This window comes from Jatropha curcas, chromosome 7 (genome assembly GCF_041381405.1).
Source record: "Jatropha curcas cultivar XTBG-Jc1 chromosome 7, XTBG_Jcur_1.0, whole genome shotgun sequence".
Taxonomy (NCBI): Eukaryota; Viridiplantae; Streptophyta; class Magnoliopsida; order Malpighiales; family Euphorbiaceae; genus Jatropha; species Jatropha curcas.
The window spans coordinates 16,145,106-16,158,358 of NC_143157.1; the positions used below are offsets into that span (position 1 = coordinate 16,145,106).

The following is a 13,253-nucleotide window of genomic DNA, read 5'->3' on the forward strand; positions in this document are numbered from 1 at the left end:
ACTACCCAAAATCCACGCCATTTTTTTATGCAGTGAAATTGTTTAATAAATAATATTTTAAAGGATGCATTTCAAATAAACCTAAATGTTAAGGATACTCGTATTTATTAAATAATTTCTAAAAATCAAATAAGAATTCAAGGAATTTGATGTGAATTTTATTGACTATTGAATTTGAAACAAATAAATTTTATGACCTTCATATAAAAGATATTTTATTTAAAGTGCTTAGTTTTTTATAATAAATAAGTTGAAAAATATTCTTTTTCGCATTTTTTAATAAGGATTAACTTCGAAGTTATTTGAATGCAAATATTTATCATTGAAATTTGGTGTATTTTTAAAAAAGTTCCATGATTTTACTTGGCCTAACTCACATGCTTATGAACAATGAAAACATGGAGTTGGGGGCTGGTTTGCACGATTATAGGGACCAAATCAGAAAATGCATCCAACTTACGGTACAAGAGGACATCATTGACTTTATATTTTGCATATATGTGTACCACTATTTACGGTACTTTGAGAATTTTTTATTATATGTAACTAATGGATATTTTACAATGATGTTTCATGATAATATTTTATTAGGTTCCTAAAGTTCATATTCTCGTTAAACATACATAAAATTAAAATCAAAGTCACATTCCATTACTGTAAGATAACAAGATAACATACTCAGTTGAAAAGGCACACTACTATAGCAACCACAATACCAACCACAGTGCCTGCAAAAATACCTTCCGAAGGGGGTACAAAATCTGCATGTGGAAAGAATATTAAAAAGATTTTTCAACTCAATAAAGCATGAAAAAGAAAAGTAATGTTAAAACTCTAACTTTAACAATGGTTTACACTAGAAGTGGAAGCTTAAAAAGGTCATTAACTCACTTGGAATGACATAGATGGCAGACATAAGAGGACCATATACTCCTGTAGTCGAAATGCCAGTCGTCCCTTTTCCATTCCAATAAAGGCGTATCCCCAATGTTTGACTTGTAACAATGGGGGTAAAATTTTTGACAATTGCCTTACCAGCCCCACCAGCTTCCTCCTTAATGTTAAAATCCTTTTGCATAAGCTTTCCCTGTCAAAGGTAAAATAACTATGATATCAATTATTTTAGATGAAAATTACACTTCAAGGCAATCGAAAATTATTACAGATTAGTTCATAGCCAATTTGTAATATTCCATCAAGAAATAGAGTTACTAATAGCAAGGAAATTTCTTATCCAAGATGTGCCTTCTATAGCTAATTATCCATCCTTAATGCTTTGCTATTCCATCAAGACATTATATTAAATTGATAAGCTACATACCTGAATGTAAATATCAAAAATGCGCCTTCCGAGCCTACTTTATGTCTTGTCATTAGTAAACATTATCTAAGCAAAGTGGAGACCAATAGTGTAGTTCCCATTTCCCATGCAGAAACCATAATAAGTAAGAGAGATTGGAGAAATGCGTGCAGTCATGTATAACGCAGAAGTGCCAGTGAAGAGCTTTGTTGTGTTTGTGGCGATGTAGGAATCTGCATTGGTAGAATCATCCATGAAATTACCAGTATTGCTAAATGCCCAATTAGTTCTATTTGATAGAATCTTGAAGGTCTAGCTCTATCTATATCGTCTTCATATAAGGTTCCATTGATAGTAGCTTCTCTCCCTCCACAATTTATATGAAAAGAATAGAAAGGTAGCACAAAATCTAACAACACATAGTCAAATAAAAGTAATATTTATTTTATGGTATTGGAATTAGTAAGAGAAACATATGATTCTATTTGTCCAATGCATTAACTTTGTTTGTTTCCCAAACAATGTTGGGAATTAAAATGGTAAAGGGCATATGAGTGTTGTGGCTTATGGGCAATCGCCATTTCTACTTATTTTAGTAATTTAAATAAAACTTTAAATAACTGCAAAAGGATGCAAGCAATAGTAAATGAATATATAAGCATATATATGATTCAAATCCTCAAAAAAGTGGAAAAGTATAACAAACTTACGATACATTGCCCATTAAAGAGCTTGCAAATAAGTTTCTGTGGAAAGCAACAAGAAATTTGATCATTTAGATACCATGTGTGCATGCGAGAGAGAGAGAGAGAAATGAGACTGAAGTTTCCTACATGTTCCGTTCTTGACATTTGCTTTGACTTGTGACATTATTGTAGGACAAATCACTGCACATTGCATAAAAAAAAAAAAAAAAAAAAAGCTTGTTATTTGAGTAGCTCCATCAAAATATGTTCAATATGGACAATTACATCTATACTAATACCATATTTTGTTAAGAGTGAATTTCAACCTTATTTCATGTACGATAATAAAAGGTTATCGTTTTTTCAAATAACAATTACCTATTGTCTGATTACGTGATATATGGATATAAACCACTATAGACAACTATTTACCATTTTGCATAATCATCCTTAGGGTCATATGCTAATTATGTAACTTGTTGATATGTGCATACTACCACAGTGCAACCTAACCTTATAAATAATCAATCTATAACAAAATTAAAATTTTTTAATTCTCTCGGTCAAAAAAAAAAAAAAAAACAATAAGAGTGGGGAGTGAAAAATCTCGGATTTGAGACCTCTCGACCACAAGGATTTTCCATTAATTTGGTAAGCGTAAAGGAGATGTATACCTTATCATTGTATCTCACAATGCTACTCCGACTCATTTGACCTCTCAATGAATAAAAACAAAAAATTCCTTAATTCCAGTTACTTTGCATAATGACTTGGTTCTTAGGCTTCGTGCTCAACATATTAACATGTACAAGGCTCAATTATTATTCTAATAAATGGAGAATATAAAATCAAGAGAAATGGTATTCCTCTTGTATAAAATGGGTTCTTTTTTTTTTTTTTTTTTTTTGTAAGAGTATGTAGAAGGGAAGAGAAAAATGGGTTTGTAAGCTTTAGAGATTGGGACAAAAGTCTATTTTAAGAAGAAAAAGAAAGAAGTCAGCAACCTATTTGGCAATAACTTCTCTTGCATTCTTTAAGGGTGTTAGGAGTCGGTTCTACTCTCTAATCTAAGATCGTCTAATGAAGAGTTTTATCAATACTTACAAGAAAAGAGGGATATAATACCTCGTGGAGTACTCGTGGTAATATAAAAAAAAAAAAAAACAAGAAGAGAGAGAGAGATAGCGAGATGTAATGTTGCATTCAAGTATTAAGCGTATTTAGTCTTTTACCAGATTTAAAAAAGAAAAAAGGAAAAAGAAAAACGATTATCAAATAATAGTCAACAACTTGCCGACTAGATATGCTCTGGTTGATCTTCCTGCTTAAATAGGAAGTGAAAGGTCTCAAATTCTATACCTGTAGACCAAAAAGTTTTGGTCAATTTGGTGAGTAAAAGAGAGATTGCCTCTTATCGTGTAGCCAACAATGTTCTTTCAAGCCATTGGACCTCCCAATAAATAAAAAAAAAAAGTCAAATAATTGTTATTTGTTATATTATATTATGTGAGCATATATATATATATATATATATATATATAATGCAAGCTTAAATTAAAGAATTTTTACAAGAGGAGATGATTTTGGACCTACTTAATATTTTAGGATACTGACTTGACTCGCCTATATATGTAATTTGACACATTGTAAATGAGCCAAATTAATCGAGAGTAGCTCAAGTATCGGCGTACTAAAAACTCCCTCAGACTCGTTTGCTAAGCTTTTCAAACTGGAGCTCAGTTTATTAGCTTGCAAACCAGCCAATGGTAGATCAATCCCAAAGAGTTAGAAGGCCTCGAAATCCAAAGAGTTAAAATCCTTTTGGCTCCTAAGCATGGACTCAAGTTCTCCATAATTCAAGATTAATCAAGCTTACATCAAAATTACATCACTTTAATTTTATAGATTTCGAGGTGAGTTCATTTATAATTATTGAATCAAGTCTGAAGCAAGCTCGAGTTTAACTATTTTTTAAACTATCTGAATTCCAACTCATTAAACCTCAGCTCTTTTACCGTCGTGCAGTACTGTCCAACATTAACTAAAAAACAGCGAATCAAACCAAATAATAGGACAATGAAAAGGATATCCCATCTACAATTAATAGTGTGGATAAGAACGGAATTAAGAGTAAGCCTTACCTACTATAGTAGAATAGCATTGACTTGACTTAGTTATTGAGATATTTGCTTGAAAAGTCTTTGCACGATATTAACCACAACTAACTGTGATATAGAAAAGTGGGGTAGGCATGTTTGTTTTGTGAATTTTCTATAATGATGTGACGTGAAGTCAATTATAAGGCTGTTGAGGCAAACCTCCTGGCTGTTGAGGCACCCCTACCTCCTTTATCACTTAGCGCTAAATACTGGCTCCAATTTTTAATATTTTATATATGTCTTAATAATTTATATTTTTCTAAGTTCTGATAACTCGAATAGTTAATATTTTACGATACATTTTTATAATTTGTGAAAAAAAGTTGTTTTTTAAAATTGCTAAATTACAAAATAATAGCTCTGATTATTATCGATATTTTATAATTCTTTTTAAGAATTTATAAGAAATGGACTTTTTTTTTTAGTTGTTGGATTAGAAAATAATAGCTTTAAGTTACCAATATTTTACAATATTTCCTAATAATTTGTGAAGAAGTGGCATTTTTTTGTAGAATGGTTGATTACAAAACAACAACTCCAGTTGCTATTATTTTATAACAATTTCAAATATTTTGTAAAAGATAATTTTTTAAAAGAAAAAAAGTTAGTGATTTACAAAATAATAAGTCTGATTGTCAAAATTTTATAATATTTTCCAAAATAAAAGAAGAGAAGCCTAACTCAAGGGCCATTTGTAAACCGAAAATAGCTGCTTCTGCTTCCGCTTGGTTAACTCTCAACAACAGTTGCACAAGCTTGCAACCAGACGCCATCACACTACCTTGCGAGTCTCTAATCACAGAGCCAAGCCCACAACCTTGAGAAGACCCAAAAGAGGTATCAACATTAGCTTAAAACTATGTGCCGGAGGAGGGACCCATAGAACGGTCCTTGCTTCGTTACTGGAACTTCTATCGCCAAAATTAGCTGATTGAAAATCGAACAAACACTGCAAGCCCTACTGAACCACTTCCTCAACATTTAGAGTTTTCTGTTGAAACTTCTGCAGGTTGGGAGCTCGCCAAAGAGACCACGCGACCATGGAAAAGATGTGAAGTTGTTCCTGACAGAGACGTTGCGATAGCTCCTAAAACCAGTCAAAGAAAGGCACCTGCAGATATTGATCCACTCGAATTCGCAATGGACATTATAGCCAAACAAATCTGTCCTTCATACAATCCTTAAGCACATGAGTGACATCCTCAAGCCCTTCTCCACACATAACATAGACAGGATCAAAATCCAGCCCCCGTTTGTTAAGTTCTCTTACAACGGGTAACCGGATTATATAAGCACGGAAGAGAAAATGTTTTACCTTACCCTGCTTCCAAATAACAAGGAGGTACCCACTCCGAATTGAATACTGTCCATCCTTTGTTTCATTCCAAATAACAATATTAGCAGGACGAGATAAACTCAACGGTATCACAACAATAGTCCTAGCTTCACTTGGAGTAAAAATGGATCTAACAAGATTATCATTCCATGTAAGCGACTCAAAATCGAAAAGATCACTTACAGTAGCTGTGTGATTCAGGATTGAAACTGGAGTGTAGCTCCGTTAGGAAGCCATTTGTCATGCCAAATACGAATAGTTGTTCCATTTCCGACACGCCATCGACACCCTCTCTCAATGATCCACCTACCATTAACCAGACTAAACCATGTGAAGTTAGGTTGAAAACCCCTCCTCGACTCCAAAAAGCTAGACGTTGGGTAGTATCTCGCTTTCAAAATTCTAGCCAGCATCGAAATAGGAAATTTGAGAAGCCGCCATCCTTGCTTGGCCAGCGGAGCCAAATTAAAAATATCAACATCACGAAACCCAACACCACCCCCTGCTTTTGAATAACAAAGCTTGTCCCATGAGCTCTAATGAATCTTTTTCTCATCAACTTTCTGCCCCCACCAAAAATTTGCAATAAGTGGTTCAATTGTACGGCAAACCTCCAATGGGAAGAGAAAACAGCTCATAATATAGTTTGGAATAGCTTGTGCCACTGATTTGATGAGGATTTCTTTACCTGCCCTTGATAAAGTCTTCTCCTTCCACCCTTTAAGATTTTGCTCTACCCTGTCAATTATGAAACGGAAAATCTACTTCTTTTTCCTTCCAACCACCGCCGGTAGACCCAGATATTTGGAAGATTGAGCTACCTCTCTCACACCTAATTTATGCTTGCACTTCTCCCGAGTCTCCCTACCCACGCTCGGACTGAAGGAGATTTCTGACTTATCAAAATTTATTTTTTGACCAGAAGCTCTTTCATAGTCAGCTAACATTTTGACCACCGTATCAATCTCCCCTGCATTGGCTCAACGGTTAATTTCTAATCTCAAATTTTGATGATTAATGTAAAATAAATAAATTTAAATTATATTTTTTATGTTAATATTATTTTATGCAGAATTTTTATGGAAAGAAATCGTAGAAGTCCTACATTGTGTGAAAATATCCGAAGACCTTAGTACTTAGGTTTTTATTTAGGATACTCCGTAGGATATAGAGAAAATTCATATATGAGCACATAAATTAATTTCTCTCTCAACAAAAATATTTTTCGGAAATTAGATTTTTTCAAAATAAATTCTTTTATTTGTTTTCGAAAAATATTCTTTAAAATCTAAATGATTTAATTTCCCAAAACTAAAGAGATTTCGTCTCTAAATGTTTTTGGTAATAAATCATACATTATCTTTTTGAAAATATCTTTTGAAAATCTAAGGTACTTCAATTTATTCTCTTACCTTAAAAATGAAGGAAGAATCTTTTTCGTTTTTAGTAAGAGTATCATTTCGTAAAAATATTTTTCCATAAATGCTGCTGAAAATCTTTTGTTTAAAGGAAAGCAAAATCGTGTTTTATTCTCTTACCAAAAAGGATAAAATAAATATTTGGTACCAAAAATTTTCGTATCTTCTAAATAAGGAAATCAAATATTCTGATTTCAAATGAAATATCCACTTTCCAAAAGCAAAAGACACGATGCTCTCTATAAATAGGAGCTTTCACATCTTAAGCTATGGTGAAGTAAGAGTTTTCATTTTAAGAGTATTCTCTCATTGATCACATTTTTATCTCTCAAAACTTACTCTCTACCCCCATTTTTCTTTTTATCTTTACACTTAATGTTTTTATCTTTAAAGAGAAAAGAATTTTTTCAACTACTTTTGAAAAATAGTTCTGTGTTCTAAACGATTTTCTAATCTGATAAACTGTTTTTCCTGTGCTTATATGTGCATTTCTTTCTATCTATTTAGATTTTGTAATCTATAGTAGACATGCCTTTATTTGATAAACATTTGTGTAATAGCTTAGGTGAGAAGCTATTGTGATAGGGGTTATCAAGCGACCTTCTCCATGTGTGGGATTCTAATGTCTTGAATTGAGTTTCTGTACTCTGCCAAAAACAGAAAGGGTTGAGGTTAACTAGAACCTTTGGAAAATCTAGTGGGACAAAAGGGTAGATCTAGGTGTTGATCTATTGCCTTGTACTGTTGGTTTGTCTCTTACCCTTGAAAAGAGATAACATAGTTGACGATCTCAAGATGCGTCTTGGGGAGTGGATGTAGGCGAGTTAGTGCCGAACCACTATAAATCACTGTGTTGATCTTTTAGTTTCTGAAGTTTGCATGATACTGCTTTTATTACACTTCTGTTTATATTTTAGAAATGCTAAAGTTGAAAATGAATTTTGTAACATCCCTTCCCGGTCCACCCGTTAACCCGAATGAACCGAGCCGAGACGCTACAATCTGGTTGAACTTATATCCTGTCATGCTGATATCATCCTGTATGCTAAATATGAATATAAAACACTCCCAATTAAACTTCAAACTTTCAATATCTCCAACTAATCATCATAACACAACAACACTTTATATATATAGTCATAACTGTATAAATCCTCAATAGCATTTAATATCCAGCAATTAATTGCATTCATGATCTATATCAAGTCTTCATGACCTAATCATACCAACTATAGTAAAATATTTCAATCATTTCATAAGTATTATTCTTATCTCCAACTACTTACACCAAAATAATTACATGCTTCACTTATATTTACAATCACATAGCTCTAACAAATGTAATAATTATACATGCCATAAATCTTAATACATGCCATAATTCTTAATTATATAACTCTCAATCTAAACCCGAATTAGTCACTTCTGCTTTGATAGTACTCTTCAAGTCTTCATGTAACAACCACGATCTTCAACCTACGCGTGATCACTTATAAAATCTTGATCATTTTGGCTTAGAATTTATTCTCATATAAACATAGTGAGATCAACACGAATCACAATTTGTACATATTCATGAACTCTCAAAGTATAGTAAGTCTGATCTTGTATATATTCTGATGCATCTTTACTTCTATTTCCATCGAATCTTAATAACCATGATTCCTAATTTGTCACAAAAACTCTGAATGACTATCCTCTAATTTAAATCATCCTAATTCGTACTCCTTCACTTCTGTAATTGATGCTTGTCTTAATCTTAATTCAATGACATGACTAGATCCATTCTTACTTACCTAATTTCTTGGTATAACATCAATTCAATAGTTGGACAACTATCTCTCCATGTCCAATGTCATTCATCATTTCACTTAATCATCATGGTCCAATATTTATATAACATCATTATCTTCATTTGGTGTTTAGGAGTCGTTTACCTTTTTCCTCGGATCATAGACTCTCTCAATAAACACAAATCCTTATGTATAACTTACATAACATCTAGCATTCACCAAATACTTTAAACCTCAAAAACTAAATCTTGTTGAATATAATTCATACTTATATCATATTAACCCACAAGGTGCCACAATTCATTTAGCTTCACTACTAGGCTCATCAAGAGTTAAATAATTGACTTCATCCTAAGAATCACCATACTTTTCTTATAACCATAGTACTTTATATTATTCCTGATAGTCATACATTTGAAAAATAGTTGATGAACACCACAATATACTTGCCTCCACCAACTAGTAAGTAGTTCTCATAAATATAAATCACTTCTCATAAATGACTTGAAATAATGACATTAGTTCTTATGAAAAATACTCATCACCCATTCTTAGAGCAAATCACATCAAATCATTCATCATTAAAATTATTTATGTAAATACACCAATGAATATATGTATATATGTATTCTATCCAGCAAAATGCTTATCTCAATAGTCATAATAGATTCCATTAACCACAATCAGGTAAACTTCATCAAATACATATACTAAAATCAATACTCTTCTTAACTAGATTCTAATGTCCTTAAATCCGAATCAGTTCGTTTTCTTATTAGATAATACTAGCAACTCATCCTCAACATACTCCTTCCATAGGCACATGTACACACACTCATGCATTTTATGCATGCATTTCACATTCACATCATTTAACTCCAACTTAACCTTTATAATCTTAATCATGCATAACTTAATATAGCTTTTTATGTACACAACCATACAAGTTTACACTTCATCTGACATACTTAAGTATATACATATATGTTATTTTCATGTTTAAGTCATAAACCAATATACTTCATAGCTCATGAATTTATACAAGTGACTCCATTGTCATGTATAAAACAATCCTTCATTTATCAAAACTTTAGAAAACCACACTTGAAAATTTATTTTTCAAAGTGTTCAGAGAAGAAGAATTTTCATAGCAAAATCATTTGTTCATAAGCAACATAAACTATGCTTCTTCTGGAGTCAACATGAACAAACATTTTTACAAGTCATTCATGCTATCACAATCATGGATAAAAAATCAGTTTCAAAATACATCTCATAATACTTATAACATTGAGAACTCATATCAACTCATGAAAGCACACAAATCCTTAACACCTCAATAATATTTCATCTCGAATAACCACTACATCGAATTCCCTATCCATTATTCTCTAAGCATATCCTCCATGAATAATGATCTAAAAGGATATGACCTGTAATCATCAATAGGAACCTCAATATATACTCCGCTTACCACGACATCATTCTCCAATGGCTGGTTGTTTCCAATCAAACCAATATGGCATGTAACTTAAATTACTCATACTCTCACTGCAAAACAGATAACTTCCTACATAGATACACACATAGTCCGAGAACCGCCTAAACCTAGGCTCTGATACCAAAAATTGTAACATCCCTTCCCGGTCCACCCGTTAACCCGAATGAACCAAGCCGAGACGCTACAATCTGGTTGAACTTATATCCTGTCATGCTGATATCATCCTGTATGCTAAATATGAATATAAAACACTCCCAATTAAACTTCAAACTTTCAATATCTCCAACTAATCATCATAACACAACAACACTTTATATATATAGTCATAACTGTATAAATCCTCAATAGCATTTAATATCCAGCAATTAATTGCATTCATGATCTATATCAAGTCTTCATGACCTAATCATACCAACTATAGTAAAATATTTCAATCATTTCATAAGTATTATTCTTATCTCCAACTACTTACACCAAAATAATTACATGCTTCACTTATATTTACAATCACATAGCTCTAACAAATGTAATAATTATACATGCCATAAATCTTAATACATGCCATAATTCTTAATTATATAACTCTCAATCTAAACCCGAATTAGTCACTTCTGCTTTGATAGTACTCTTCAAGTCTTCATGTAACAACCACGATCTTCAACCTACGCGTGATAAAAATCGACGCGCTGAGTATAAAACTCAGTGGTGCTCATAATTCACATACTTAACAAAGTGCGATGACAACTAACTTAAACTCCAAATTGCATAAAAGCATTGAAAATCATAGATTCAGTAAATTTCAACATCGATGCCTCTTTATAGCAAAGAATAAACTTCTAATTCACACCATAAATAATGTAGTTCTAATTATCTCATAACTCCTTTACATGAACCTTTAATCACACATTACGATACTATCATGATCTTACCTGCTGTTCATTGTGTTGTATGAATGAAATCAATAAACATGGAAGAATACATAACAGTAAATGTTCATTGTCTTACTTGCTATTCATTATGCTGTATGACTTATGCACTGTTAGTCACATCATATAAGTTATGATTAATAACATCTCATGACTGTATGGCTCCTTAAAGATTCAATAAATAAACTTGTAAGCATATATAGCATTATACTTTCATGATCTTACCTGATGTTCTTTATGCTGTATGAACTCTGCAACTTTGATTAAACTCAGTGAATATCACAATGAATAAAGAAACATATAAGCACATACATATGTAGAAATAAACATTTACTCACATATGGAATGTAAGCACACATATCATGATACTTTCATTTTACCTTGATGATCTTTCTTGCTGTTTAGTATACTATATGATTCATGCAATGTTATGTCAAGATATCTGTATGGCTCCATAAGGTTATAGTGAAACCGAAGTGATAAGAAAAACTGTATGAAACTGGATGAAACTGTATGCTTGGCTGCTATGGCCTATATAATCATATCCACTCAACGGCCTGTAGCCGGAGTACCAAACTGTATGGGGCGCAGATCTGCTATTCTATGTCGCGACATAGCCTTATCTACGTGGTTTCTACCTAACCTCAATGGAGCATATTAATGGAATGACAATAGATAAAACAAAAGCATAGTAACTGTGTCATAATTTGCATGCTTGTGTCATGTTATTTTCACATGCTTGTGTCATAAAATTAACTGCTTCATCATTTCATAAATTTTACTACTTACCTGTATGCTGATAGCCTCGCCAAGCGGGCAACTTGTGTCATGTTAGTTTCACACCATTTGCATGCTTGCATTTTGTGTTTACACATGTGTTCATGTTGTCTTTTTGCTTTAAAATGATTGAAGACATACAAGTTGAGAAAAGGAATACAATTGCATAGAATTCATAACTTCATACACCATAGTGTTTACCTCATTTCACATCATTTGCATGCTTGCATGTTGTTTTGATGCATGTTCTAATGTTGTCTTTTTGTTTTCAAATGATTGGAGGCATACAAGGTGAGCAAAGGAATACAATTGCATAGAAAATGAAGTCCAAAAGAGCATAAAAACACAAGTCGCGAGCGCGCAAATGAAAGTCGTGAGCGCGCAAAGCACACATGAGAGTCAGTGAGTTTACAGGCCAAAGTTGCGAGTGCGCAAATGAAAGTCGCGAGCGCGAGAAGTGCAAAATGAGAGTCAGAGAGTTTCCAGGCACAATTCGCGAGCGCGCAAATGAAATTCGCGAGCGCGCGTCGTGTTTTCCAGCCTGCGCAGTCTGTACTCTTTTGGTCATATCTCTCAATTTACAACTCCGATTTGGGTGATTCAAAAACCCATGTAAAGCTAACACATAGAGGAACAAATAACTCTTCTATGACACTTCCTAATTCCATCATTAAATGGGGTAAAAATCAAGGTGAAGTTACTGATAGCTTTTCCAGCAAAACTTGTTTCAGCATGAACTCAATATCTACTTCATTTATTCATTTCATCTCATGCTTTTTCACCATTTTCAGTCATCTTACTCAACATGAAACAACATATTTTCTCATTATCAACACACCACACAAATTCTCATGCAAGGAAATTAATTAAACTAAAAGAGATAGCACACCTTCACTCCAAAAAGCTTAAGCTCTTCTTTTTAGCTTCCTTTTTCTTCTACCTTTGAGCTCACCTCTCCTATACATGAGAATTCTTATGAATACTCTAAAAATATCACCAAATGATTCAAGTATGAAATTCAAGAAGGTTTACTTACTTGGATAGAATAGAAGTTGAATTAATGCTTAACTCCCATTAAAAATCTTCACTACCATTAAAAGTGATGGAGAAAGGAAGGTGGAAGAGGAAAGTAGAGGAAGAAGATGAAGATAAGGATGAAGAAATGAAAATGAATGGAACTCACGGGTACATCTCTAAAATATCAAGGATTTTTATGTGAAAATTACCAAATGGTACCTCAAGTGTCAAAATGGTACAACTCAATACCTCAACTTTATACTTTAGTGCAAGCAAGTCCTAATCCTTATACTTTGATCTTTTTGTTTCCTTCAAGTAAGTCCACTTCTTTTCCTGATTT

The 13,253-nt window shown here is 32.8% G+C and overlaps 1 long non-coding RNA gene across 1 annotated transcript; it reads left to right on the forward strand.

The window, feature by feature from the left end:
• The first annotated feature begins 4,571 nt into the window (after window positions 1-4,571).
• On the forward strand, window positions 4,572-6,543 carry LOC149494764 (uncharacterized). Its single transcript, XR_016321591.1, has 2 exons — window positions 4,572-4,982; window positions 5,155-6,543. It is a non-coding gene; the product is annotated as an uncharacterized LOC149494764 (long non-coding RNA).
• Window positions 6,544-13,253: the final 6,710 nt, after the last annotated feature.